Genomic DNA, 27,117 nt, shown 5'->3' on the forward strand with positions numbered 1-27,117 from the left:
TTCAGTCTGATTCTTGATTCTCTTATCATGATCAAACCTAAGGTTTTTAGAACTTTGATAGAACTTCATGAATTTATTAAATATAAGTTCCAAATAAGATTATCATGTTATTACCCATATTATTGCATGAATTTCAGCAACGTAGCTTCGTATTTCTTTAGTTATTCAATTACACATGCTAGGTCAAATATTTTAGACACTTCAGATATACATGCCTCAGTTATAAATGCATAATTACCAGATTAATTGTTGCATTCTCAGTTTAAATGTTCAGTTTTGAGCTAACCAATATTTTCAAAAACTCACATATAATCACTTAATTTACATAATTCATTGTGAGTAGCATAATACCGAGTTGGACTAGGGTTTAGCGTACCCAATTAGTTCCAGAACTACTAGTCTAGTAGGTTGTAAGTTCCCTCTGTGGGCAATCAGTTTAGTGATCACACCAACATGCCTTTATACCTTTGCCAGGGTATATTGGTTCCACTTGATGGGGCATATACCTTGGACTCCACATTTAGATCATGTAGTTTTATTATCGCTTATTAGTAGCTCCCAGAGATCTGTCATACTCTTTGCATTGACCATTTATCAGTATATTCAGTATCCAGCTTCAGCATGTTATAAATTGGTCATTGCATCCAGTTAGCTCAGAATTTAGTATATCATGTCAAATTATTATACTTGCTTTTATGCTTGTTCAGTAATGTTTTATTTCAGCTTTATTCTATCCTACATGCTCAGTACCTTTAAAGTATTGACGCATATATGTGCGACATCTTCTCGTGATGTAAGTTCAGGTTCTGTACATCTAGATCACGCATAATTCAACTTCCGATCTCTAGTTTAGCAAATTTAGTGGCGCGTCCTCATTCTCCTAGGACAATAGTGATGAGTGTCATTTCTGTTTTTAGTCATTTAGTTTCAGTTTTTGCTAGATTTAGCATGGGCTTGTCCCAATATTTCTAGTCCAGTTTAGAGGATTATTTCATACATAGTTAGATTTAGCTTAGTATTGAGTTAATATTTCCTTTTTATTAAACTCATTATTTTCAAATATCTCAATTATAGAATATGGGTATTCCCCATCTGTTCAGATTTAATTATGATTTAGCTTCTGCATCAGCTTATTATCTGTAGTATGATAATGATCATGCCAACAGGGTTAGCTTGGGATCACTTGTGGTGCTAGGTTTCATGTGCGCATCTCGGGGGTAGCTCATGGATTTACAAAACTTGGTATCAGCGCACTAGGTTCATGATTCCTAGGATGTCTAAAAAGCCGCACTAAGTAGAGTCCTTTTCATAAGTTTGAAATGCACCATATTTAATGATAAGGAGGTTGTTTTAGGTAAAATTTACTTTCTTGTTACTCTGATTGTGCGTAAGGTATGATCTTATTTCACTCTAAACTGATGCTCTATGTTTCAGATAATGCCTCCTCGTAGAGCTAATGCTAGGAATGCGAACGCTAGAAATGCAAACGCAACTCCTCCAATCCCAAATTAGGAAGTCTCTAATGCTGAGTTCAAGAATGTCATACAGATGTTGGCTCAGAGTATGACCAACCAGAACAATCAACAGGTTCTAGTTCCTACTAATATAAATGACCGATTTGTGGCAGCTAGAGTTTGTGATTTTGTTAGGATTAATCCACCTATGTTTTTAGAGACAGAAGTTGGTAAGGACCTACAGAAATTCATTGATGAGGTCAAGAAAATATTTGGTGTGATGTAAGGAACTGGTAGTGATAGGTGAGATTTGCATCCTACCGACTCAAGGATGTGACTCACATATGGTTCACTTAGTGGAAAGACAACAAACATGAATTTGTCTTTTGTAACTCAATATACCAGTCCAATTAAGTGTTAGTCCTTAAACTCTCTCAGAACCTTTCACAGTCTCTACTCCTGTCGGTGACCCAGTCAGAGTTAGACGGGTATAGACAAAATTACCTTGTCAGAGTGTCTCAAATTGTTACCTCCGCAGACCTAGTAAGTTAGAAATGATAGAACTTCGATGTCATTCTAGGTAAGGATTGGTTACACTCATGTTATGCCTCAATCGATTGTAAAACTAGGATTATTCGTTTTAAGTTTCCAAACAAACGAATCACTGAATGTAAGGGTAGTAGCTTAGCGCCTATGGGTCGATTTATTTCTTACCTTAAGGCCAGAAAGATGATATCTAAGGGTTATCTCTATCATATAATTTGGGCTAAGGATTCTAGACATGAAACCCCATCTCTTGAGTCAGTTCCAGTAGTATGTGAGTTTCCAGAAGTATTTCCAGAAGATCTTCCCTGAGTTCCCCCAAAAGGAAAATCGATTTTGAAATTGATCTTCTTCGAGATACCCAACCTATTTCTATTCCTCCTTACAGAATGGCTCCAGCAAAGCTTAAGGATATGAAAGAGCAGTTGAAAGACCTTCTAGATAAGGGCTTCATTAGACCTATTATTTCACCATGGGGTGCACCAGTGTTGTTCGTAACGAAGAAAAATGGTTCTCTCAGAATGTGCATTGACTTTAGACAATTGAACAAGGTCACAATCAAGATTAAGTCTCCCATCCCAGGCCATTTCTCAAAGATAGACCTCAAATCGGGTTATAATCAGCTCAGAGTCAGACATATTAATATTTTGAAAACCGCCTTAAGAACTTGATATGGTCATTATGAATTTGTAGTTATGTCGTTTGGACTAACTAATGCTCCTGCAGCTTTCATGGATTTTATGAACAGATTTTTCAAACAATACTTGGACTTGTTCACTATCGTCTTCATTTATGATATTCTCATTTACTCTAGTAATGAGGAAAAAATGCAAGTCATTTGAGAATTGTTTTTAAGACTCACAAGGATTTCCACTTATTCACTAAGTTTAGAAAATGTGAGTTTTGGTTGCAATCCGTTGCTTTCGTTGGTCACATTTTATCTAGTGAAGGGATCCAAGTGGATTCACAGAAGATAGAACTAGTGAAACAGTGGCTCAGACCTGCCTCTGCTGCAGATATAAGAATTTTCTTAGGTCTAGTTGGTTATTATAGAAGGTTCGTGGAATGATTTTCCTACATAGCCTCACCATTTACTAGGTTGACTCAGAAGATCGTTAACTTCCAATTTTCAGATGATTGTGAGAAAAAATTTGCAGAATTGAAATTTAGATTGACTACAGCTCCTCGCTTGACTATTCCAGAGAGTTAATATGGGTATATAATCTATTGTAATGCATAAAGAGTTCGACTAGGTTGTGTGTTGATGCAACAAGTGGCGTTAACACTCAAGATTTGGAGACACTACTTGTATGGTGTTCACGTAGATGTGTTCACTAACCATCAGAGCCTTCATTATGTGTTCACCTAGAAAGAGTTGAATCTTCACAAGAGGATATTGATTGAGTTCCTTAAGGATTATGATATGAGTTTGCATTATCATCCAAGTAAGGCGAATGTAGTAGCAGATACCTTTAGAAGACTATCTATGGGTAGTGTAGCCCATGTTGAGGAAGAAAGGAAGGAGCTAGTGAAGGATGTTCACAATCTTGCTCACTTAGGGGTTTCTCTTATGAGAATATAAGACAATGGTGTAACAGGTCAGATTGGGGAAGAAACTTCATTGGTAGTGGATTTTAAGGAAATGAAAGACAGTGATCCAAATTTGCATGAACTTAAGAATGCAATACACGATCAGAGAGTGGAGGTTCTCTCCCAAGGGGGAGCTCATGTACTTGGCTACCAGGGTAGATTGTGTGTTCTTGATGTGGGCGAGTTGAGGTAGCATATTCTTGTAGAAGCCCATAACTCAAGGTACTCTATTCATCTGGGTGCCATTAAGTTGTATCGCGATCTTTGGAAAGTCTATTGGTGGAATGGAATGAAGAGGGATATAGCAGACTTTGTGAGTAAGTTCCCCAATTCCCAGCAAGTCAAGGTAAAACATTAGAAACCAGGAGGTATGACTCAAGAGATCAACATTCCTACTTGGAAGTTGGAAGTTATCAATATGGATTTCATAACATGGTTACCTCGTACTCGCAGAGAGCATGACTCCATTTGGGTGATAATTATAGGATGACTAAATCTTCTCGCTTTTTGGTGGTCAAGACTACAGATTTGGCAGAGGACTATGCCAAGCTTTACATTAGTAAAATTGTGAGGTTGCATGGGGTTACTTTGTCTATTATCTCATATATAGGTCCTCAGTTTACCTCTCATTTCTGGAAGTCATTTATGAAAGGTCTTGGTATTCAAGTTAACCTTGGTACAACATTTAATCCATAGACGTATGGGCATGTAGAAAGTAGCATTCAGACCTTTGAGGATATTTTGAGAGGTTGTGTGATCAATTTCAAAGGTAGTTGACATGATCACTTTCCTCTTATTGAGTTTGCCAACAAAATTACTACCATTCCAGCATTCAGATGGCCCCTCATGAGTCTTTATGTGGGCGTATATGTAGATTTTTTATTAGTTTGTTTGAAGTACATGAAGAAGGTTTGATAGGGACAAACTCAGTCCTTAATACTATTGAGAAAGTGAAATTCACTAAAGATAGACTTAAGACAGCCCAAAGTCGTCAGAAATCTTGAGCAGATGTAAGAAGAAGGGAACTAGAGTTCCAAGATGATGATTGTTTTTTTCCTGATATATGAAAAGGGTGATGAGATTTGGAAAGAAATGGAAGATCATTCCTAGATATGTAGGCCCTTAAAATATCATGAAAAGGGTTGGCAAGGTGACATATGAGTTAGAGTTGCTAGCAGAATTAGCAACAATGCATCCGTCTTCCACATCTCACTCTTGAAGAAGTGTGTGGGTGATCCAGCCTGTATAGTGCCATTGGAGAGTGTGGCGGCGAAACATAGTCTTTCTTATGAAGATGTACCAATTGATATTCTTGACCATCAGGTGAAAAGGTTGAGAAACAAATAAGTCGCTTCAGTCAAAGTTTTATGGAGGAGTCAGTTCGTAGAGGGAGCTACTTGGGAAGCAGAAGCAGCCATGAAAGCCAAGTATCCTCACCTCTTTCCTTCCGATTCGATCTTGAGGTACTAGTTCCTCCTTAGTTTTCTAGTCATTCATGCATAAATTTAGTCTTAGAATCATGTTCCCTTAGTTAGTACATGCATTTTAAGCGTATTTGCATGTAGTCGGAACTCAATTTAGTCTGAAACTTATTTCTTCATGTTTAGTAGTATGATTTGCAGCTCTCTCCCTCTATTTCCGATAGATCAGTCTTCATTTGAGGATGAATGTTCCCAAAAGGGAGATAATGTAACACCCCGTGGAAAAAAAATTAGTTTATCAAAAAATCTACAGGTGAAATAGATGACACAATCGACCGTAGCCTGACCCACGGTCCATCCTTCACAACCGTTGATGGGATCAGAGACTCTCTAAAACTCAGCCAAGAAAATTGGCTAAGTCTTGATCGACGGACGGACGTACAAACCGTAGTTTAGACTACAACCCATAGTCTGTGACAATAAATCCTCACCACCATTCACCCACTCTTTAACAAGAGCTACAGATGATCAGCACGGTCCGTAGATGGAAAATTTGCAGACAATTAAAGGGAAATGCAGTTGTGTCAACTTTACACTGTCATAACTCTTAGCACAAAATCAATTAGGTGACCCATAACCTACCTTAAAATAGATAATTGAATTATCTTTCCATAGCCACCAGCCTTGCTAAAATCAGACCTCCGAGTAAAATGTTATGCCCATTTTAGTAAAGGTCTGTGGAACAGGCCCAGTCGATGGACCCAGCGATGGGGCGTCGGTCAAGCGATGAACCGTCAATCCTGGTCATTATTTGGGCCGACAACAACTTTTCCAGGGGTCTTTTTGGCCTTTCCAGGTGAGATTTGCATCCTACCAACTCAAGGATGTGACTCACATATTGTTTACTACTAGTAGTTTGTGAGTTTCTAGAAGTGTTTCAGAAGATCTTCCCTGAGTTCCTCCCAAAAGGGAAATCGACATTCAAATTGATCTATTTTAAGATACTCAACCTATTTATGTTCCTCCTTACAGAGCTTAAGGAATTGAAAGAGCAGTTGAAAGACCTTCTAGATAAGGGCTTCATTAGACCTATTATTTCACCATAGGGTGCACCATTGTTGTTCATAAAGAAGAAAGATGGTTCTCTCATAATCTGCATTAACTATAGACAATTGAACAAGGTCACAATCAAGAATATGTATCACATCCCCAGGATTGATGACTTTTTTGACCAACTTCAGGGTGCTAGCCATTTTTCAATGATAGAACTCATATCACGTTATAATTAGCTTAGAGTCAGAGATAGTGACATTCAGAAAACAACCTTCAAAACTCGGTATGGTCATTATGAAGTTTTAGTTATGTCATTTGGACTAACTAATGCTCCTGCAACATGTATTAATTTGATGAACAGAGTTTTCAAATAGTACTTGGACTTGTTCGGTATTGTATTCATTGATGATATCCTCATTTACTCTAGGAATGAGGAAGAACATGCGATTCATTTGAAAATTGTTTTATAGACTCTCAAGGATCGCCATCTATTCGCTAAGTTTAGCAAATATGAATTCTAGTTGCAATCTGTTGCTTTCCTTGGTCATATTTTATCTAGTGAAGGGATCCGAGTGGATTCACAGAAGATAGAAGAAGTGAAACAATGGCCCAGACCTACTTTTGCTACAGATATCCAAAGTTTCTTAGGTCTAGTTGATCATTATAGATGTTTCGTGGAAGTATTCTCCTCCATAGCCTCACAATTGACTAGGTTGACTCAGAAGATGGTCAAGTTCCAATTTTCAGATGATTGTGAGAAAAACATTACAGAATTGAAAACTAGATTTACTACAAGTCCTTACTTGACACTACAAAAGGGTTCAGAGGGGTATGTAATATATTGTCATGCATACAGAGTTGACCTAGGTTGTGTGTTGATGTAGCAGGATAAGGTTATAGCGTATGCCTGTAGACAACTTAAGGACCATGAGAAGAATCTTCCAACTCATGACCTCGAGCTTGAAGCAGTGGTGTTTGCACTCAAGATCTGGAGACACTACTTGTATGGTGTTCCGTAGATGTGTTCACTGACCATAAGAGCCTTCATTATGTGTTCTCCCATAAAGAGTTCAATCTTCGCCAGAGGAGATGACTTGAGTTCCTTAAGGTTTATGATATTAGTGTGCATTATCATCCCGATAAGGCAAATGTAGTAGAAGATAGTGCATCCCATGTTGAGGAAGAAAGGAAGAAGGTAGTGAAGGATGTTCACAGGCTTGCTTGCTCAGGAGTTTGCCTTATGAGCATATCAGAGAATGGTGTAACAGTTTAGAATGGGATAGAATCTTCTTTGGTAGTGGAGTTTAATGCAAAGCAAGACAGTGATCCAATTTCGCTTGAGCTTAAGAATGCAGTCCACGATTGGAGAGTGGAGGTTTTCTCCCAAGGGGAAGGTGGTGTACTTCACTACCAGGATAGATTGTGTGTTCCTGATGTGGGCAAGTTAAGGTAACATATTCTTGCAGAAGCCCATAACTCAAGGTATTATATTCATCCGGATTCCACTAAGATGTAACGCGATATGTGGGAAATCTATTGATGGAATGGCATTAAGTGGGATATAGAAGACTTTGTGAGTATGTGCCCCAATTGACAACAAGTGATTGATATTACCGCTTGGAAGTTCAAAGTGATCAATATGGACTTCATAAAATGGTTAAATTGTACTCGCAGACAGTATGACTCACTCTTGAAGAAGTATGTGGGTGATCCAGCCTCTATAGTGCCAATAAAGAGTATGGCGGTGAAAGATAGTCTTTCTTATGAGGATGTATGAGTTGAGATTCTTGACCATTAGGTCAGAAGGTTGAGAACAAAAATTTCGCTTCAGTCAAGGTTTTGTGGAGATGTCAGTCCGTAGAGGGAGCTACTTGGGAAGCAGAAGCAGCCATGAAAGCCAAGTATCCTCACCTCTTTCCTTCCGATTCCGCTCCAGCTTGAGGTACTAGTTCCTCTTAGGTTTTCTAGTCATTCATGCGTAAATTAAGTCATAGAGAATCATGTTCCCACAGTTTGTACTTGCATTTCCAGCGGATTTGCATGTACTCAGAACTCTATTTAGTCAGAAAATCAGTTCTCCGTGTTTAGTAGTGGGGTTTGTAGCTCTCCCCCTCTTTTTCAGCTAGATTAGTCTTCATTTGAGGAAGAATGTTTCCAAGGGGGAGATAATGTAACACCCAATAGCTAAAAAACAAAAATTCATATTTTAAGAAAATTGCAGCTACAACAAATGAGACCATGGATGGATCGTAGCTTGACAAACAGTCCATCCTGCACAACCATCGATGAAATCAGAGACTCCCAAAAACTCTTCTGGGAAAAAATTGACTAAGTGTTGATCGACGGACGGACCTACAGTCCGTAGGTCAGATGACGGTCTGTAGTTTGTGATCATCGATTGATACCCCAATTCACCCACTCTCTTACAAGATCTACGGATAACCAGCACGGTCCATAGGTGGAAAATTTGAAGGCAGTTAAGCGGAAATGCAGTTGTGTCAACTTCAAATGGTTATAACCCATCGCAGCCTGCCTTATAAAAGGGTTTTGCAAGCGATTGCTCGACAGGACTTAGATCTAGTCTTTGAAGGAATGAAAAAAAGAAGAGACTGGTAGATCTCCTCTTTGTCAGCGGCATTCTCCCTTCTATCTATCAACCATTTCATTATGGAACTTTCTCTCCGAGCTGCGGAACTAACAAGTCTATTAGAAAGTCGAATTAGCCACTTTTACACGAGTTTTCAAGTGGATGAAATCAGTCGAGTGGTCTCAGTTGGGGATGGGACTCTAACCACAAAACGAATTAGGTGTCCTATGACTTAGCCACAGATAGATAATTGAATTATCTTTCCATAGTCACCAACCTTGATAAATTTAGACATACAAGTAAAAGGTTATGCTTATTTTAGTAAAAGACTGTCGAGGCCCAATCGACGGACCCAACGACGGGGCATCGGTCAGATGATGGACCGTCAGTCCTAGCTGTTGTTTGGTCCGACATGAACTTTACCAGGGGTCTTTTTGACCTTTCCCACTTCGTTTAAACCTTAAGATACGAAGTTTTGACCCTAAATCATAAGATTTTAGTCATTTTAAGCCTGGAAACATAACTAAAACATATCTAAGTCAAATCATTAAATCAAAACTTAGAAAATTACAAGCAAGAGAGGAGGAAAAGTTCAAGAACCCTAGTTCAAGAACGCAACAAGTTCTAGTAGTTCCAGCCTTTAAACTTAAGTATTTTTCAATGGATATCATCACCAGGTATGTGGTATTTCAGTAATGGGTTCTTTCACCCATTGGGTCCCTAGTTTTCAGTTAGATTTTTGATTCTCTTGTCATGATCAGACCTATGTTTTTAGAACTTTGATAGAACTTCATGAATTTATTAAATATAAGTTCCAAATCAGATTATCATGTTATTACCCATATTATGAATTTCAAAACCCTAGCTTTGTATTTCTTTTATTCTTGAATTACACATGCGAGGTTAGATATTTCAGACAGTTCAGATATACATGCCTTCATTATAAATGTATAATTACCAGATTAATTGTTGCATTATCAATTTGCATGTTTAATTGCGAGCTATCCAACATTTACAGAAACTCAGATATAATCACTTAATTTACAAAATTCATTTGGAGTAGTATAATACCGATTTGGACTAGGCTTAGCATACCAAATTAGTCCCACAACTACTAGCCAAGTAGGTTGTAAGTCCCCTCTATGGGCAATCAGTTGAGCGATCACGCTAGAATACCTTTATACCTTTGGCAGGGTATATTGGGTCTTCTCGATAAGGCGTATGCATTGTACTCCACAATTAGATCATGCCATTTTATTACCGGTTATTAGTAGCTCCACAGATCAGTCAGACTCTCTGCATTGACCACTTATCAGTATATTCAATATTCAGCTTTAGCGTGTTATAAATTAGTCATTGCATCCAGTTAGGTGAGAATTCAAATTATCATATCAAATTATTATACTTGCTTTTATGTTTGTCCAGTTATTTTTTATTTCAGCTTAATTCTATCCTACATGCTCGATACCTTTCATGTTATGACGCATACGTGTACTACATCTTCTCGTGATGCATGTTCAGGTTCTCAGCATCAAGATCACGCATATATCGACTTTCGATCTCCGGTTCAGCAGATTCAGTCGTGAGTCCTCATTCTCCGAGGACAACAGTCATGAGTATCATTTCAGTCTTTAGTCATTTAGTTTCAGTTTTTGCTAGATTTAGATAGGTCTTGTCCCAGTATTTCTAGTCCAGTTGAGAGTCTTATTTCAGACATAGTTACATTCTGCTTAGTATTGAGTTAATATTTCCTTTGTATTAAACTCATTGTTTTCAAATATCTCAGTTATACATTATGGGTATTCCCCATCTTTTCAGATTTAATTATGATTTAGATTCCGCATCAGTTTATTATCGTTAGTATGCTCATTATCATGCCAGCAGGGTTAGATTGAGATCACTTGTGGTCCTAGGTTCCGTGTTTGCGTCTCGCGGGTATCTCGGGGCATGACACTATTACACTCTCTTCTTTAATTTTTTTTATAAGTTAGAGTAGTATTCTCTCAAAATTATTAATCAATAGTTCAAAAGTTTTAAACAAAGTGACTCGTAAATTCTTTTTCTATTTATTCTTGGATTTTCAAGCATTACAAAAAAACATAGTAAAATGTTGGGTAAACAAATTATCAACTTCCTGAATCTTATTCTGTAGCTCTAATTCTTTTCTTTTTTTGAAATTTTCAACTTATTACTTATAGAAGTATGTGAACAATTGATAATTGCAAGAGTACAAAGATATTTTATAACGTTGAATTGATAAAATCTTAACTAAAGGTGATAATTGAAAAAGAAATAAAAAATCATTTTTATGAAATATTAAGTATATACACTTTGCATTTAAAAATGTATGAACTTTTAATTAAAGAAATAATCCATATGAAGTTTATTTAGATTTTAAGCCTCTAGTTGAAATATCACTTTAGGCCTTCGATTGGGTTGAGATGCCTCTACTCTCATCCTCTACCATATCTCCACCCTATTCCAAACATGTTAAATTCTTAGATAATGAACCTTTTTCAAAAACCACATGCATGAACTGGGTGGAGATATTATTCGTTGAGGACAAGAGAAGTTAACAGGATGAAATGATGCCTGAAATACATTCCCTCTCACATTTACATTAGTACAAAATATTTAAGGGATATCTTACCGTTTGCATACGAAAATTGGGAAACGTGTTTGTCATGCTTAAAGTTATTTTGAATTCAAGTAAAGTTGAAAGAATGTGTGTATTCTACAGTAAATATGGCCATGAATACGTCGAAGGGGAACAAGGATGAAAGATGAAAATGGTAAGGCCATATTTACTGGTAAATGCGAAACTCTTTCCACTTCAAATGCATTGGCAATAACATTTAGCATGAAAACAACATTTGCCCCATTTGTAGATGCGAATGGAAAGAGATCCCTCTTCAATTTTGTAAGTATGTAAATGTACAGTGCCTCGTATTCAGGTGTTTTATCCTGTTAATTTTTGTTATCCTTTGCCATACATCTCCACCCCATTCCCAACATGTTCAATTTTCAGATGATGAAGCTTTTTCAAACAACATCGGCATAGATAGTGTGGCGATATTATTGGTAGAGGATGAGAGAAGTTAACAAGATGAAACACAGAAATACTATGCTTTCCTACATTAACATTACTGATGCAAATAGAAAGGGCTCCCTTTTCAATTCAATACTGATGTAAATATGGGAGGGTGTCATATTCGAATGTGACATCCTATAAACTTCTCTTTTCCTCTACAAATAATATTTCCAGCCTATCCCGAACATGTTCAATTTTCAAATGATGAGATTATTTTAATCAAAATCGACATGGACTGGGTGGAGATATTATTGATATAGGACGAGATAATTTAACCAGATTAAATACCTGAATAGGATGCCCTCTTAATTTACATGAGTACCAAATTGAGAAAGTAGATCTTTCTATTATGCATCTAAAAATGTAGATAAGTGGTTTCAACATTCTACACTAAATATGGCCATCAGTACGTAGAAGAAAACAATGATGAATGTTTAGAATGGTAAGGACATATTTACTACTGAAAGTGGACACTCTTTTAACTTCAGATGCTTTGGCAAAAAAGTTAACAAAGGAAACCACCTCTTCTCCATTTGAATATGCAAATGGAAAAGACTCCATATTGAATTTGTACAAATGTAAATGCAGGAGGACATCATATTCGGGTGTTTCATCCTATTAACTTCTCTCTTCCTTTACCAATAAATTAGCACCCCATCCCTGACATATTCAATTTTAAGATGATGAACAATTTTCAAACAACAGCGGCATGGAAGGGGTGGAAATTTTATTGGTAGAGGACAAGACAAGTTGACAGAATGAATAAGGGTCGTGATCTAGTAACTCGACATAGCACGGTGACGGTAAAAGATTGGCATAAATGACTTTTTGAAGGGTCAAAGTACAGGTTGAATCAATCATGCTTTGTGTGAGAAATTTTTTGGCATGAATTAGTGGTGTCATATAATTTTGATGACATGAAATGGACATTGGCAAGTCAACAAGCCATGAGATGTCATGCGCTCTGAATGACATTTGTTATGGGCGAAGTTTGCGTGCGAAAAATACATAGCCTGGTAAAGTGTAAGAATATTTACCTGATTTAAATCAAAGCATAATGAAATATGAATGAAACGTAGCAATAAAATTATGGATGACACAAGTGGATTAAAAGTTAGCATGGCCAAGGAAAGGCAGCGGCAAGAAATGACAAGGCGTCGATGGTGCACAAGTATGGAAAATGGGCGGATGGACTTCGGTGGACTTTGATGAGATAATGACTATACATTTTTTATACATTGTATTGGATCCAAAATTATGGAGGTATAATGCAGTAAAGGGCCGAAATCCAGTCAGTCAAGAACATGCGGCGGTTAGCTTTATGTAATCGCTTGTTTCAAGGTTCATTTAAATCTTGCAATAACCTTTTTGAATTTGAAAATTTAAATTCCTTATCATTTCTGGATGTCAATTGAAGTTTAATTTAGTGATATAAGTGTTTGACAAGTGTTAGACATTGTAACACAGAACTATGCAATGTAAGACACAAGGCTGCCACTTGTTCTATAAGTGGAGAGCCTTGTGTGTTGGACATTTTTGGAATATAAAAAATAGGATGAATTGTTATCCTAAGGGTGAACGAGGGAAGATAATGCCTGGAATTTCAGCAAGAAACATAGAAAAATGTGATGGCTTTAAAAAGGTGTCTAAGGCAGCAATCGGCTTGTGATTGCACCTTAAGTCGAGGTTGGACATACTAGTTGTTCCAACAAGTGAGTCCTTTGTATTTGATTTGATTTTAATATAAAGTTTATGTTTGACGATATGTTTATGAGTTAATTTCCCTGTTTAAAGTCTTAAAAATAATCTAAGGTAAAAAATGTTAAGATAGGAAACCACCTCTTCCCAATCTGAGGATGCAAATGGAAAGATCTCCCTAATCACGTCAGTATTCATGTAAATGTAGGAGGTAATCATAATCGTCTGTTTCATCTTATTAACTTATCTTTTCTTCTACCAATAAATCAACTTTCCTCCCCCGACATGTTTAATTATAAGATGATTAACCTTTTTCAAACAACATCGCCATGGACGCAGTGGAAATATTATTGGTAGAGGACGGGACAAGTTAACATGATGAAATATCTTAATGCTATGCCCTCCTACATTTACATCATTACCAAATTTGAAAGAGAGGCTTTTCCAATTATATTTGCAAATGGGGCTAAGGCAATTACTATGCTTAATACTACTGCAATTTTAGCATAAGTGGAAAGAGTGTCTGCATTCTGCAATAAATATGGCCATAAATATGTAGAAGGGGAACAAGGATTAAATATATGAATGGTGAGGCCATACTTACTACTGAATGCATATACTCATTCCATTTCAGAAGTATTTGCAATAACTCTAAGCATGAAAATCACCTCTGCTATCTTCACATGCAAATGAAGGAGCGATCTTTCCAATTTAGTACTGATGTATATGTATAAGGGCATCATATCAAGGTGTTTAATAATTTTGAATTCCATCATCCTTTGCCAGTAATATCTCAACTACATCCATTATGTTCAGATTTTAATTGATGAGCCCTTTTCAAACAACATTTTGACAGGGTGAAGATGTCATTGGTAGTGGACGAGAAAAGTTAATAGGATGAAAAACATGAATATGATGCCCTCCTAAATTTACATCATAACCAAATTTAATAGGGTTATATTTCCATTTGCATCTACAAATTAGTAAAGGTGATTTGCATGGTGAGTGTTATTGCCGATGTAGCTAGAGTGGAAAGAGTTTCTTCATTATGCAGTGAATATAGTCATTGGTACGTAAAAGGGGGGAAAATATGAAACTTGAGATGGTGGGGAAATATTTACTTTTGAATGGAGACAGTTTTTCCACTTTAGAGGAATGACAATAATGGTATGTTTTGAAACAACCTTTGTCCCATATGAAGATTTAAATGGCAAAAGTTCCCCTTTCTATTGAGTACTGATGTAAATGTAGGAAGGCATCATATCCGGGTGTGTTATCCTCTACAAAGTGTCTGGGCAGGTAGACGATTAGTTATGTAAGTGTTTACTTTAAGACATGTGTCCCAAATGATAGAGGTAGAGAAGTTCGGTGAAGAAGAGTGAGCCAAGTTTCAACTATTTGACGGTGTCTACTTTTGGAATATACATTGTCTTGTGGAGTGTATTATGGAGATGTTAAGTGAATTATTTTTTATGAGTATAAAAAAAGCTCTTTGAGTTTAAGATATTCAGTGCCACCATCAGTAAATAGAGTTTTTATTGTTTTTTTGAAGTGTTCTCAACCAAGGATTTAAATTTGGAAAGCAAGTTGATGGCATATGATTTTCTCCTCAATGGGTAAAGCCATATATACTTAGAGCATTCATTAACTAAAATAAGATAATATTTGAAACCGTAAATAGATTCAACTGGATCAGACCCCATACATCACTGAAAAATCCGCTCTAAGGAGATGAACTACGAATAGTAGACTAACTAAATGAAAGTCGATGGATTTTATACCAATCACATGAGACACATAACTTTAACTTAAGATATGATGATAACAATGGTAGAGAGTCAGTGTGGATGATGTCACGAAGAATCCTATCCTCAAGATGTCCAAGACAACAATGTAAATCAGCGATAAGTTCTTTAATGGTGTTTGAACTATAGGTGGGGATGACGTTGGAAGAACATAGACATCATTTTTATTCTGTCCTTGTAGCACGACCTCCCTAGTGTTGAGATCCTTCATAGAGAAATATCGTGAAAAAATTTAACACACACTATAAGTTTTGGAGAATTGGCCAACACAAATTAGATTAGATTTAGTAGTTGGGACACAAAGAACATTGCAAGTGGCCCAATATGAACCGCTTATGGTGCACTCAGGATTATTTGAGATAAAAATGTCAATTTTAGCGTCTTTCTTGAGATACATGGGCAAATGCAAGATGCTTGTGAGTGGGGTTCCCTTGGATTTTGCATGAACTATCTTAGATGTTGTACACTATAGGCAATTTCCAGCGTAGTTTTTGCCAAGAAATTTTGACTTCCCTATTATCTTTCTATAAAAAGAAGCATCTGATATTGCTGGACGTTCTTTATCATTTAGTATTACGGGAGAGATCAAGAGAAGTGAAGCTGCTAAGACTAAGATAATCGTACTCCTTTAACAAGTCACCATCAAACTTCCTTTGTGAGATAATGACTCTATCCATTCAGTATAGAACTTCAAAAACCAAAATATAGTGTAACATACCATGTCAGTAATCCTTAAGATAAGAAATTTGTCCTGATTCAAATCCTATGATGATAACATCATCTACATACACTGAAATATACATTAAAGAAAAAACATTCTGTAGAACAAGGAGTAATTTTTCATAGAGTGAGTGTATCCTCTGCCCTCCGGAACATAATGCATCAGCTATTTTGGCATACCACGACCTACTTGCTTGTATGAAACCATAGAGTGAGTTGTTTAGTTTTCAATTAAGGTCAGGATTGGTAACAATGAGACTAGGAGGAGCTTCCATGTAGACTTCTACATTTAAAACTCCATGGAGAAATCCTTTATTTACATCAAGTTGAGAAATACACCATTGTTTTAAAGTATAGTTTGTATTAAGACTCTGACAATATTCATCAGAACACCAAGTGAGAATTTTTTTGTGATCAATCCTTTCTTATTGAGTATAACCTTTGACAAACAGCCTGTCATTAAACCTCTCAATACACCCATATGTTCTACGTTTGATTTTTATATACTCATTTACAGCCTACAACCTCCTTCCACTGACATGGAGGCCTTGTCCAAAGTATGATCGATGTTGAGGGCTTCAAGTTCATGTTTTGTTTGTGCTTGTCAAGTAGGAGCAATGCTAACTCGTCATACAAAATTGGCTCATTGTTCGCGCAAACAGTTTAAAACAAAATCATGTTATCAGTAGCAATAAAATTGAGGGAGACATGATTGTGGTTTGAAAAGAAAGCATTCATATATAAGGTACTGGGCTGGAGCTACCATCGGGAGACTTAAAGTTGGCATGCTCACTACAACAAAAATAACTTTTAGCGGCATTAAATATTGACATTAATGAAGAGTGTTAATGACTTTACTGACATAATTTAAGTTTTATTCGAACCAATGTAGACAAAGTCTTTAAGGAAATATAAAAAAAAATGTTAATTACCGCTAAAAATATATATTTAGCAAAAATTAAGAAATAATTGCCGCTAATGATCCTTTTTTATGTAGTGGGTGTAGATGTAGTCTGGAAAATGTGCAGGGAGGGTATGATGCCTAAGTGATCTTCTAAGAGTTTATCATAATGTTCTTCGTATAGGTTCAACTGGAGCATTAGTAAGGCTGTGAATGATAGACATGTGATGATGAATTGTCAGTTAAAGGTTAACAATGGGAAGGCAGTGATGATAGGGATAGGGATGATAAAGGTGAGAAACCACATAACAGATGATTTAGCTGTTATGAAAATAGGATTTCTTTAGAAAGTCCAAGATTGTATATATTTTGTAGTAGATAGTATTTTGATTTAGAAACGAGTGCTTGTTAGTGAGCTACATATGTGCATAGTCTGGTGTGGGATATTTTATTTAGGGAAAATTGTATATAATTGCAAACTAATAACCTAAAATAAATGGAGTAGCTAGGGTTTTATTTAATTGTGCTCCATAGCAAACGTTTGCAAAAATTGCTAGGCGCCTCTGTCCCAAATATATCGCTCGCCACTCTCCTCCAATCTCTCGCTCGCTTCCTCACTTTTTAATAGAAACACAAGTGTATAAAATTGTTTCTAATAGTGTAAAGCAGAGAAAATTGTATAAATACATATATTTTTTGTTCCCCTCTCTCCCCTCTTCCAAGTCTCGCTCTCCACTCTCCCAAATCTCGCTCGCCACACTCGCCTTCCTCACTTGTACAAACAGAAGTGAAATGTATAAATTGTGTTTCTGTTTGTATAAAGCGTGAGAAAATTGTAAATACACATGCAAGTACATATATTTTCGTCCTATACTCTTATAATTATACAACAAAAATACTCCCCTGCCCAGTTTCTTTTACCTTTCTCTCTTTCTCGGTTTATACAATTTTCAAATTGTATCTACTTTCTCTCTTTCTCGTTTTATACAATTCGATTCAATTGTATATTCCTTGTCAAGTCTCTTTTGTTTTTCTCCCTTTCTCATTTTATACAAATTCAAATTGTATATAATCGTTCTATACACTTATAATAATTTAATTCGTTTTTATACAGTTCTCTGCCCAAGTGTCTTTCTCTTTCTTGTTTTATACACTTCGTTTTATACAATTTGCTTCAACTGTATATGTATAGCAAATTATACAGTTTCTATGTTTGCGATGGAGCGCAATTATGCAAAATTTGTTATAGCATACACATATGAATTTTTTATTTGCTATATGTGAAAGTTGCTTATTTATTTATTATGTGGTTGTATTTTTCTCCTCTTATTTATATATAAACCTGATGTATAAAACTTCTAGAAAATTAGAACATCGAGAGTGAAATATAGAGCTCAAAAGGAAAAGCCTTTCCTATCTTCATTTTCATTTTCAGATTTATATAGCAATTTACAGTTGCAATTCCTACTGCTTACAACGTGTAGCCTTGAAGTTCTTCCTTTTCTTTTTAACATGGTATAAGAACCTATTCCTTACGCAATCTCAATCAAATTTTTTTTGTTTGGCTCATCTCTAAAAAAATTCATGTCACCTGAAAATCAACTAACGACGAGTCCTCTGACTTTTACCGTAGAGAAATATAACATTTGGATCATCAAGATTGTTAGAGTATAGGTTTCCACTGGTTTTCAATGGACCAAGTCCGTTGACATAATAAGAAAACCAAATACAAACCGTAACAGTAAATAATGAACAAAACAGATGCAACACTATCACTTAACGTGGTAAGTCCCTTGATCTAACGGCAGCGAAAACCACGACCTGACCTTGTAGTCTTTTCAAACCAAACTACATTACATATAAATTGATTAGCAATTGAGATTACAACATCTTGATACGTAGGAACTTACTTCTAAATCCCTTCCCCATAAATGTAGTATTCCCACTACAAATAGAGTAAACTAAGCATTATTGTTATATTGCACACTAAGCTACTCGACACAACATAAATTAGACTTCACTAAGAAACCCATGGTTGCCCACTAACTCACCTAACACTAGATGACTTATGATTTAACTACGTAGCAAACAGTGCTGCCCACTAAACCAACTATACCCAACTAATTTAGACTTTTACAAAACAAAACAAAAGATCTAATTCGTTTATATTTCAGGCTGAGATTTACGATGATACGCACTAAAGTTAAAACCTAAGAAAACTAGACACAAGTCGCTTGATCTTGTCCTTGTTGCTCTTTATTAAGTACTTCTTGAGACGAGTTCTTTTTGCCTTTCGATTCTTCAAATTTGAGATGCAAAAACTAATATTTTGTCTGTTTAATGGTGTTCTTATAAAAAAAATACACACCTCAAGGCCATGCCATTGGCCAAGGTTTCCGCAGCACTTGGACACCGTGCACCAACATTTTCAACTGGTGTACTTTTCCAGCTGTCAACTCTACAAATCAAAGTGCAAAAATGCAGACAAGGATCGTATTTGTCAAATCATCAATGCTATAAATGTCCTAGCTTTGAACTGTATAAATAAAAGTTCAAAAGTGAAGGTTTCTTGAAAAGGTCCCTGTTTGTTAAATCATCAATGCGAATAATATTTTCTCCCCTTTTGATATAATAAACTCTAGTGCCCCTTCGACATGTAACATCATTCTTTCCTCCTCCTTTTACTTCCTCGCAACCCCATTCCCCCTTTTAACATCATAACAAAGAGAGTGTCGTAAACCAGGATTAAGAGTAGCCCTGCAGTGAAAGACCATAGTTTATGGCAGCACATCATAGAAAAAACTTAAACTGGAGGAGTCACAACATAACAGAATTCCATTTCATTGCACAAAATAAGCAATAAATACATTGCGAATAAACAGATAAAGAGAACCTAGGACACTGACCACTCAAAAATTGAGAATTAACAGCTAAAGGGAATGAACATAGATTGAAGGAATTAGGAAGGGGGAGGCTTATGGGAAAGAGATTTGATAAAAAAAGGCAAAATTTTCCGTGTGCAAAGTCATGAGCATTGATCAATCTCCCTAGAAAATCGACAATTTAAGTAAGAAGATTTGCATTTTTCAGACGTAACTCGTTCACTTCTTCAATACAAAGTTCTTTTAGCTGAACCTTAACCAGTTATGCCTTCAACAGTGCCATTTCATTTTCTTTTTTCGCAACAAGGTCAGTTAGATCCTCCAGTTCATGCTTGATTTGATCTCGTTCAGTCACAAAATGAGACACATTGCTCCGTTTTCCCATATGAACCTCGATGCATTAACACTCAATTAAGGTACTGAGAAAGAAGGATTGCATAACCATCCCAACAATACAAGCTCCCCCTAAAACTCGTAGATGGTCGAATACCTTCTTGAGAAAGTATCCATATCCCATTTGGTGCTTTCCTTTACGCTCTATCACCGTCTTGTGCACATGTTCCAACATGAGTGCTGGTAGATTTATTGCCTCAAACTTGCAGAGTGATTCCATTAGGAATAAATCTGCTGAATTTGCAAGTAAGTGTACGCTTCTCAAATAGAGGAAGAACTACTTTTTTCACAAACTGAAACAACAATTAGAATTTAACTTTCATAAGCTTCTAATGAATACCTACACGATTCATGTGTGGATGTTTGGAGCACTCATTGGAAAAGTGCTAAGTGCAAAGCTTTCCATCCACAGATCTGATCCTTTCAACAGGTAACTCTAGAATTTCTCCCAATAATTTCTCATTCAATAATATACGTTTGTCTCTCACTAAGGTATGAAGACTTCTATCCTCATTTAACTTCACATTTTTAATAGAATTCCCTCACTTAATCTTTATGCATTACATGAGATTTATTCATGAATAAATGAGTCCATAATTGAATCTCCACCAAATTTGGGAATGAGTTAATTCGAGGTTTCCTGAATATCGTAGGAGAAAAAACTCTTCCACCTATGACATTCTACAAATGAAGGTTGTCAAAAGTATCATGCTTAATGTCCTCCTTGCTATTGTGATTTATCTTTGGACCTGATCTTTAATCTGATACATTCTTAGCAATAGGAGTAGTCTCCACCTTTTATTTTTATTTTTGTTTTGCCTTCGTCTTACTCGTCTCTTTTGTTTCCTCAATAACCCTTTGTGCAGAAACATATCTAGGTTTCCCAAATTTTCTTTTCTTGTTCCACCTTTTCCTCTATAGAGAATCCTATGGGGTATCTTCTACTTCACTTTCGACCATCATTATTCTTTCTTCATGTATATCAACCTCCCAATTTTCGTCGTTTCTCCTTTTTCAATTTTCTTCTGTAGAGGCTTTGTTTGACTTCATGGCATCACCCATAATTTTTTGTGTTAGTAGACATAGTGACAGGTTTTCTTTTAGGAGTTTAATTCATAGCCTTTTCCTTGCCTTTTACAGATATGGGCACCATTATTTTTTGCATTGACCATTTTAGTGGTTTTTTGTACTCTTTAGTGTCATCTGAGTCTCTAGCGACAAGAAGTCTAACTTCTGGAGTCTTGTCAAATATTGGTTCATTGTTTACAAGAGAGATTTAACCAAAGCCACTAATTTCTACAAGTATCAAACCTTCCCGCACATGTGTTAAACTCTCTATAACCATTTTCTCACTAGTAGCAAGGATATTTGACTTAAGAAGTCATCACCTTCAAACAAGCAATCAAAAAGGGTAGACATATGAGGACTAGGTTGGCTAAGAGGTGTCAAATTATTGAGATCAAAGGTGGACTAGGGAGTGAATGAACTTGATTCATTTACCTTTACTGGAAAGGGAATTGATGATTTCATTGAAGAGGAGACTTAAGAAGATTGGTAGAAATCGACAGGATCTATATCACTCGAAGTAGGGCATATACTTCTAGGAGGACAAGATTATTGAGACGTGATGATAAGAGGGAACAAGAGGATTCTTCAAATAAGGGATATTAAAGTTTTGGTGGAGCAAGGAAAAAGGAGATTTAAAAAAAAATAGAGGAGAAGATATAAAAAGACTTGAAAGGATGTGTCAGGTCCCTCAGAGATGCGATGCTTGAACTTAAAGCAATGGACTCAACGGTTAGAGTAACAGATGAATAACTCATGGAAGACTCAATGGTTCTTAATGAAAATTTTAAAATTAATTAAAAGAATACAAACCTTTAGATAGGACCAGGTTCCCTGTATAATTATAGAGACAGATTTATTCTAACTGGTTCATATCCATCCTTTCATCTTTAACTCCTACAAGTGTATACATACTAAATAGGAACAAGATTGGTCTAACATGTAGGATCTTACAATTAACAAGGATACATGCTTCGCATATCATAGACATTGAGGGTTGGATGGCTAGGAAATGGCAACTCAGTCCATCTTTAGCATTCCGAGCTTCAGCCTACTAGAAACAAATCGATCATTTCTTAAAGATCAACAATTTGAGCCTCAGTTCTGAAATACCGCATACAAATGATTCCCTTCCCTACATTGCTCCTTGGGAGTGATTTCTAATATCAATATTCTTGGTTCTCTTATGTTGCACAGAATAGGTCCCCATCTTGACAATATTGGTTGACATATGAGAGGGATTGTATAAGTGATAATTCTAAAATCCTTCAGATGTTGCTTTAACCAAACTATTTGCGCACAGTAAAAGGCAGAAACCCCATATTCTACCTCTGTAGGGGAGAAACCCACTAAATTCTATTTCTTTGTTCCCCATGAGATGAATGAGGAACCTAAAAAATAGGTCATTCCGAAGGTATTTCCCTGTCAACCAGATATCTTACAAATTTTGCATCTTAGAGTCGTACTAACTCAAAAGAATCTATTTGTTGATAGAAGAGGACCAGGTCCACACTTTCTTTCACATACTACAAAATCTCTTTGGCAGCGTTCAGGTCAGACTCTCTAGGACAAGCTTTAAATCTTGCACACATTCCTACGTTGAACATAGTGTCAAGTCTACCCGTTGTAAGATACATTAATGAACCGACAATTCCCCTTTACATAGTCTGATTTACCAAACCACCTGACTCATTACTTTCCAATTTTGAGTTGGTTCCAATGGGGGTATCAAATGGCTTTGAATTAGTCATTTGGAATTTTTTCAGCAATTTTTGGATATATTTTTCTTGATAGATTGAAGTCCCCTTTGAAGTTTTCTTGATATGAAAACCTAGAGAAAATTTCATATCTCCCATCATGCTTATTTTGAATTCATTTCCCATTAAAGTAGAAAATTCTTTACATAAGACCTCGAATGTGGCTCCAAAGATAATGTCATCCACATACACCTGAATGATAAGCAATTCTCTCCCTCTACTCATTAGGAACAAGGTATTGTCACCGTCCTCCTTCCGAAATCATTCTTTAACAAAAAGCTGGACAACCTTTCATATTATGCCCTAGAAGCTTGTTTTAGTTCATAGAGATTTTTGTCCAGCTTCAACAAAGGATTTGGGACATAAATGTCTTCAAACCCAAGTGGTTGTTTTATATACACTTCCTCCAACAGATCACCATTTAGGGATGCACTTTTGACATCTATCTGAAATAGCTTGAACTCCATATAGGAGGTAAATGCAATAAGGATTCTTATGACCTCCATTCTGGCAAGTGGAGCAAATGTATCACCATAGTCAATGCCTTCTTTTTTATTATAACTTTGAATCATCAATCTCGATTTGTTACTTGTGATGGGACCATTTTTATTAAGCTTGTTCCTAAAAACCCATCTGGTCCCAATGATAGTTCTGTCAGCACGTTTAAGGACACAATGTCATACTCTGCTTCCCGCGAACTGATGGAGTTCTTTTTTCATAGATTTTACCAGTCACTATCTATCAAGGACTCTTTGATATTCTTGGGCTCAATACTGAATATGAAGGCTGAAAATGCAACCAGATTTCTTACTTTGGATCTGGTATGCATTCAAAAATGCAAAGAAGAAACAAGATTATAAAGAGTATAAGGTGACTGGTGCTTCCACATTGACATAGCAATATGAGATTGATATATGTTTTTCTTCTTATTTATCCTCAAGAACATTTTTCCAGGTATGGACATAGAGTCTACGTTTGCAGAGTTACTTGGTCGCTCTCTAGACTCATCATCTTTTTTCACTTTTTATGATGACTTATAGTTAGCATCTCATGGATCATGAGCAATTTCAGTCAGAGATTTATTCACTTTATCTCTCTAAATATGATGGGGTTCTATTAGTTCATTCTCGTCTCAACGATTTATGTTACAAAAGGCACCAGCTTCATCAAAGATCACATGAATGCTTTCCTTAATGTCTAATTTCTTTTGTTGTACACTCTTAGAAGATGATTATCTTACAAATACTTCTTCGCCATTTCCAGGATTGAATATTTCTTGATCATCCTTGACATTGTTAAGTACAAAAATCTTACAGCCAAAATCCCTTAGGTAGTTCAGTTGGGGATTTCTGTTGAATAGAAGCTTATATAGAGTCTTGTTCAGTAGAGACCTGATCAAACATTATTTGTTCATGTAACAAGAAGTTTTTGGTAGGTTTGAGTCAATGTAACAACCCTAAAAGTGGAGATGCTAAGTAATGCTTAACTTGTCTTGAATGCCTAAGATTAGAACGGATTCACACGGATTGATGCGCGTAGAGCCAGAACTCTGAACCCTTGTGGAAGCCAAGTTAAATAACTTGTGGAAGCCAAGTTAAATACGGCTCCCGAATACGAAGATTTACTCGAATGAGTCTTTACAGAACTTAAAAAGGGAAAATTTTAGGTTTGGAGGGTGTACGGGTAAAATGGTCTTTTTCTAGGATAAGGTTAGTATCGTAATTACCCTTAATATATAATTAATTATTTAATTAGTAAGGTGGAGGGACATTTTTGGGAGAGAGGGCCAAAAATTGTCTCTTACAGTAAAGTCTTGCTCCACCTGGGTTCGAACCTATGTGGAAGCAATGCATTGATTTTTTTTAATTTTAGTTGGTAAATTAATGTAATAAATTGACATTACTATTTATTATCTGAATCCAATAAAAGGGAAATAATATTTTCATTATTTAATAAAAACGTTATTTGACTAAGTCCTAAACTAGACTCCTATCGCTTTTTCATTTTCAGAATTTTCTCTCTCTAAATTTTCTCTCTCTAGAATTCTCTCAAGGATTGTAAGTGTACGCATAAGCTGATCTGCTAATTGATTTGGAATTTTGAGTTCGGGAAGGCTGGAATTCCAGCGGATGATCGCTTTAGGCCCCTAGATCCGTCTTTAGGGGTGGGGAATCCTAATGTTCAGTCAACAATTCATGAAGTGACAGAAGAGTCATCGTCCACCTCTTCGCAATTGAAAGAAGAAGCCATCCATATTGCTACAATGGAGGCGGACATGGATGAATCATGTCACAATGTTGAACTGGGTGATAATATTAGCGGTAAGGAAGGAGAAATCCAAAGGGTAGATGAACAGACAGGATTGGCAAGTTTCACATCGCAGGAGAAAGAGGCAACGAAATTGATTCATAACCAAACCCAATCGCAGGGAAATCGAAAAGAATCTGGTATTGGGAATTCATATCCTGTTACCGATTCACATACTCAACAAATTGGGGAGGCTATGGGAGTTCAAATTGAAACGCGACAGGAAGGAGAAATGGGTGAATCGCAATGAAGGCTTCAAGAACATGAAAATCACGATGATCAACAACAATCAGTTAATCGATCTGTACAAACACAACAACGTATTCCCAACTTGAACAAGGAAAAAGAGGTCACTCTACAACTTCAACGACCTGTAAATACAACAGCGAGAAATCAAGGGTCGAGAGAAGCTGTTAATTCTTCAAAAAATAGGCAAATTGGTGAGTCTACGTATGGTTTTCCCAAAAGATCAGAAAATTTTCAAGGTAACATTACTTTAACCAATTTTACTTACAATAATGATGGTACGTTGAAGGTGACTGATAGAATTTATATGGAGCTGGTAGGAATCAAGATTATCAAGACAATTTTCCTAAGATTTCTAGCAATTTCGATCGTCCTGTTCATAGAGGTTTGACTGAGAAAAATGATCCTTTTTCAGGAAATACTAACAATTTTCCTAAGAAAGATCATATACCAAAACCTGCTCCCTATAATGTAATTCAAACTTATGCAGACAGGTTAAGATATAATCAGGCTAAGAGAGGAGTTAGTATCAAATTGACTGAACCTGAAATCATTAGGAACAGGGTCTTCCTGCTGTTTTATATGTTAAAGATGAAGTGGTTAAGGATTTGGCTTCGAGTTGTAAATTTACTCTCATTGGAAAATTCATTTACACCATGCCTAGAGTTGAATTAATTAGAAAAAACTTTATCCTTCAAACTCAATTATCTGGGGGTGCTAAGATTGCTCATTTTAATTCTAGGCATGTTTACATTGACCTTGATAACGAATTAGATTACAATATGATTTGGACTAAACAAAGGATGACTATAGCTGGGATCATTATGAGAATCCAGGCTTGGACCCTTACCTTTAAACCTGATGAAAAGACTCCTTTAGTGCCTATTTGGATTTCTCTTCAAGAATTTCCATGGCACTGCTACACTAAAGAGTTCATTACTAGTCTGTATCCATTAATAAAACTAGGGGAAGTCTGGCTAGAGTTAAGGTTCAAGTTGACCTAACTAAAAACAGACCCCCTCACATTTGGATGGGTTATATTGGTGAAGATATAACTGATGGGAGATGGCAAAAAATTGAGTATGACAGCATACCTGATTACTCCTTTTATTGTAAGCATCAAGTCATAAAGAGTCTGATTGTATCATTAAACAAAGAGATGAGGAAAATAAAAAAAGGAAAGAGTTGAATAAAAATAAGCCTAGGAAAGACAGTTGTCAAAATGCTCATAAAGATTTGCAGATTTCTAAAAACATGGAAATAGGAAGAACGGAGGTGGATTACAATCAACAAAAGTATCAAAGTCATGAAGGTCAACAACAGGTGATACAAGAGGAATGGAATACACAAAGAAGAAGAAACATCAATCAACAAGTAAGATTCAATACAGACAGGGGTGTGGTTCAACAACAACAGGTTCAAACAGGTATTGTTTCTATCCCTACAAAAAAAAACATATATTGATTTAGAAGTGCAAGAATTTACAACTTCTGGAGAAGGAACTGAGGAAAATACAGAGCAAATACATGATCAGATGCCTCAGAACAATGATAAATTAAACAGGCAATCTCAAAGCCATGCCTATATTGAAAGAAGCAATGTGA

The 27,117-nt window shown here is 36.2% G+C and overlaps 1 long non-coding RNA gene across 1 annotated transcript in view; it reads left to right on the forward strand.

Annotated features, from left to right (window-relative positions):
- Positions 1-10,424, forward strand: part of LOC138341699 (uncharacterized) — a 33,095-nt gene extending 22,671 nt beyond the window's left edge. Inside the window, exon 3 of the long non-coding RNA XR_011214552.1 lies at positions 10,170-10,424. This is a non-coding gene — a long non-coding RNA (uncharacterized lncRNA). The remainder of the gene's footprint in view (positions 1-10,169) is intronic.
- Positions 10,425-27,117: the final 16,693 nt, after the last annotated feature.

This window comes from Solanum lycopersicum, chromosome 2, assembly GCF_036512215.1.
Source record: "Solanum lycopersicum chromosome 2, SLM_r2.1".
Classification (NCBI taxonomy): Eukaryota; Viridiplantae; Streptophyta; class Magnoliopsida; order Solanales; family Solanaceae; genus Solanum; species Solanum lycopersicum.